This window comes from Spinacia oleracea, chromosome 6 (genome assembly GCF_020520425.1).
Source record: "Spinacia oleracea cultivar Varoflay chromosome 6, BTI_SOV_V1, whole genome shotgun sequence".
Taxonomy (NCBI): domain Eukaryota; kingdom Viridiplantae; phylum Streptophyta; class Magnoliopsida; order Caryophyllales; family Amaranthaceae; genus Spinacia; species Spinacia oleracea.
Window position 1 is genome coordinate 56,254,869 of NC_079492.1, and position 4,809 is coordinate 56,259,677.

Genomic DNA, 4,809 nt, shown 5'->3' on the forward strand with positions numbered 1-4,809 from the left:
TTCGTTATAGACTGTATACTTGCTAATTCAACTTCTTGGGTATTAGATACAGGTTGTGGCTCACACTTATGTTCCAATCCACAGGGACTAAGAAGAAGTAGAAAGTTAAGCAAGGGTGAAGTCGACCTACGAGTGGGAAATGGAGCACGGATTGTTGCATTAACTGTAGGAACTTACTATTTGTCGTTGCCCTCCGGGCTAGTTTTGGAACTGGAAGAATGTTTCCATGTTCCAAGTCTTACTAAAAACATCATTTCAGTTTCTTGCTTAGATGCTAAGGGATTTACCTTTTTAATAAAAGACAATAGTTGTTCGTTTTATTTTAAAGAGATGTTTTATGGATCTGCTAGATTAGTCAATGGACTTTATTTATTAGATCACGACAAACAAGTATATAACATAAATACCAAAAAGGCCAAAAAGGATGATTCAGATCTCACCTATCTGTGGCATTGTCGATTAGGCCATATAAACTTGAAACGCTTAGAAAGACTTCAAAAGGAAGGAATTCTAGAACCATTTGACTTAGAGGATTATGGTAAATGCGAATCATGTTTACTTGGCAAAATGACAAAGCAACCTTTCTCTAAAGTTGGAGAAAGAGCAAATGAACTATTGGGTTTAATCCATACAGATGTATGTGGACCAATGAGTACAAATGCTAGAGGTGGTTTCAGCTACTTTATCACTTTCACTGATGACTTCAGTAGGTATGGTTATGTCTACCTAATGAAGCATAAGTCTGAATCCTTTGACAAATTCAAGGAATTTCAGAGTGAAGTAGAGAATCAATTAGGCAAGAATATTAACGCACTGCGGTCTAATAGAGGCGGTGAATATCTGAGCTATGAATTTGATGACCATCTGAAAGAATGTGGAATTCTATCAGAATTGACTCCTCCTGGAACACCACAATGGAATGGTGTGTCGGAACGGAGGAACAGAACCTTGCTAGACATGGTCAGGTCAATGATGGGTCAGGCCGAACTTCCATTAGAATTTTGGGGACATGCACTAAATACAGCTGCACTCACTATAAATAGAGCTCCGTCTAAAGCTGTCGAAAAGACTCCATACGAATTATGGTTTGGAAAGCTTCCAAATGTGTCTTTTCTTAAGATTTGGGGATGTGAAGTATACGTCAAACGATTAATTTCAGACAAACTTCATCCAAAATCTGACAAATGTATCCTTGTGGGCTATCCAAAGGAAACAAAGGGGTATTACTTCTACAATACATCTGAGAACAAGGTGTTTGTTGCTCGAGATGGTGTCTTTTTGGAGAAGGATCACATTTCCAAAATGACAAGTGGGAGAAAAGTAGACCTCGAAGAAATTCGAGTCGAACAACAAACTCTAGAGAATGCTCAAGATGACATTCAGGATGAAACTCAGAGATCTTTAGAAGAATCTGGTGAGAATCATGGTCAAACTAGAAATGTTACCCCGCGTAGATCGCAAAGATATAGATCTCAACCGGAAAGGTACTTAGGTATTTTGACGAACGAGAGCTATGACGTTCTATTACTTGAAAGTGATGAACCTGCGACTTACAAACAAGCTATGACGAGCCCTAGCTCCAAGCAATGGCAAGAAGCCATGCAATCTGAATTAGACTCCATGTCTGAAAACCAAGTATGGGATTTGGTCGATTTGCCAGATGGCTACCAAGCCATTGGAAGCAAATGGGTTTTCAAACTGAAAAAGGACAAGGATGGGAAACTTGAAGTTTTCAAAGCTAGATTGGTTGCAAAAGGTTACAGGCAAGTCCACGGTGTGGATTACGATGAAACCTTTTCACCAGTTGCAATGCTAAAGTCTATTCGGATAATGTTAGCAATCGCTGCATATTACGATTACGAAATATGGCAGATGGATGTCAAAACTGCTTTCTTAAACGGCGTTTTAATAGAAACTGTGTTTATGACACAGCCTGAAGGTTTTGAGGATCCAAAGAATGCTAAAAAGGTATGCAAGCTAAAGAAGTCAATCTACGGATTGAAGCAGGCATCCAGGAGCTGGAATATACGTTTTGATGAAGCAGTCAGTGACTTTGGTTTCATCAAGAACGCAGACGAATCTTGTGTATACAAGAAGGTCAGTGGGAGCAAAATTGCTTTCCTAGTATTATATGTCGACGACATATTACTTATCGGAAATGACATTCCTATGTTGAACTCTGTCAAGATTTGGCTTGGGAAATGTTTTTCGATGAAGGATCTAGGAGAAGCACAGTACATATTGGGCATCAAGATTTACAGAGATAGGTCTAAAAGGATGATTGGACTTAGTCAAAGCACTTATATCAATAAGGTGCTTGATAGGTTCAAGATGGCGGACTCCAAGCGAGGCTACCTACCCATGTCTCATGGAATGACTCTAAGCAAGACTCAGTGCCCAAAAACACTTGATGAGCGTAGACGAATGAATGGGATTCCATATGCATCATTGATTGGTTCAATAATGTATGCTATGATATGTACACGCCCGGATGTTGCGTACGCACTCAGTGCTACGAGCAGATACCAGTCAGACCCAGGAGAGGCGCATTGGACTGCTGCCAAGAACATTCTGAAGTACCTGAAAAGGCACAAAGATGACTTCCTGGTCTATGGTGGAGATGATGAATTAATTGTTAAAGGCTATACGGACGCAAGTTTCCAAACCGACAAAGATGATTTCAGATCACAGTCTGGGTTTGTCTTCTGCCTCAACGGAGGAGCAGTAAGCTGGAAAAGTGCTAAGCAAAGCACCATTGCGGATTCTACAACTGAAGCGCAGTACATTGCTGCACATGAAGCAGCAAAGGAAGCTATATGGCTAAGGAAGTTCATAGGTGAACTTGGTGTAGTCCCCTCCATTAAAGGACCAATAGCCCTGTATTGTGACAATAACGGAGCTATTGCACAGGCAAAAGAGCCTAGACACCACCAGAGAGTCAAGCATGTACTTCGTAGATTTCACCTTCTACGAGAGTTCGTTGAAAGAAAAGAAGTCGAGATAAGCAAGATTGGAACTGATGACAACATATCAGATCCATTAACTAAACCTCTGCCGCAAGCGAAGCACAACTCGCACACTGCAGCTATGGGAATCAGGCATATTGGAGAATGGCTTTGATGTCTCTGTTTAATGTCTTAAAGTTTTAGAGTTTAAATCTTTGTAAAACATTATTGGTTAATCATTCACAATAAATGAAAAGAATTCATTTTTCCATTTAATTTGTGGTTTATTAAATGATGAGTCCCTTCAATTTGACGATATATTCAAGATAGACTGTCAGGACCAGTCCTGTGACTAAGAAATGTCTATCAAGTGAACTTGAATGTCAAAGGTTGAAAATGGTCCCTAATCGGAGTTTTCTATAAAATTGGACGCATAGAAAACGTTAGACGATTAGAATGCAAGATGACTAGTAGTTCTGTTTCTTGAACTATGTGGACATGGCAATGTCATAATCATTTGCATAGATACTTACTTTGGGAAGACTAGTATCGGACAAGACCTATGAAACTTTACTGTAAGAGATGAAAATCTGTCATAAGTAAATTTCATTAAATTATTAGACACTAAATCCTCAATACCTGAGTGATTTGAGATTACTTGTTTGAGAACTGGTTGCTTTGACGTTGACCAACCGTCGCACCGTAAAAGGAGGCTATAAAGGCAACGCTCAGGTAATCACCTATCAAACGAAGTCTAATCTCAAGATCGCAAGATTGGGATTGTCCTCCCATAAATCGGGATGAGATGCTTAAAAGTTGTACAAGGCCACTCGGAGAGCTAGAAACTGTGAAATGCATGGCCGTGCTCGGATGAATCATAGGCTATGATTATCTGTTTATTTGATCAGTTGAACTCTGAAACCGAGGAACACCTCTGGACATAATAAGGATGACAACTCTTAGCTTATGTTCAAGAGCAAGCATCGAGCGACAAAGGAATTAGGAAATGCACACTTGTCCCTAAGGACAAGTGGGAGACTGAAGGAAATAATGCCCTTGGTCCAAGTATGCATTCAATGTTAAGTCTAATAAATGCGGTTCAGTATTAATTAACAAGTTAATAATTCAGTGAGATCAAGTGAGCTGAATGCCTAGCTAGAGGCCGCTTCAGTTCAAGTGGAATTAATGATATTAATCCACAGCTTACTCTTGACTGAACCCGTAGGGTCACACAAATAGTACGTAAACGGATCAAGTATTTAATGGCATTAAATACTCCATCTATGGATATTCGGAATCGACGGATCTTGGTTTCAGTGGGAGCTGAGATCGTCACAGGCAAGAAAAGAATACTCCGGAAACGATGATATTGCCGGAAACGGAAATATGGATCGTATCGGAAATATAAATATTATCCAAGTCGTAGATGTTGCCGGAAACGGAAACATGGTACGTATCGGAAAATATTATCGGAAATGGAAATATTGCCAGAATCGGAAATATTGCCGGAAACGGAAATATTGTCAGAATCGGAAATATTATCGGAATCGGAAAATAATTCCGGAAACGGAAAATATTAAATATTTGTTCGAAACGGAAATTGATTCCGGAATCGGAAATATTAAATATTGTTCGTATCGGAAATGAATTCCGGAATCGGAAATTTAATCGGAAGCGTATCGTACGAATAAGCATCGGACGAGGCCTGCCGGACGAGGGCCCAGCACGAAGCCAGGCCATCGCCCAGCAAGCCAAGCGCACCACACGAACAGCCAAGGCCACGCCAGGCCCAGCGCAAGGCCAGGCCCAGCAGGCCGAGGCAGCGCGCACAGCGCGCGCAGCGCGCACAGGAGCTACGTGGGCT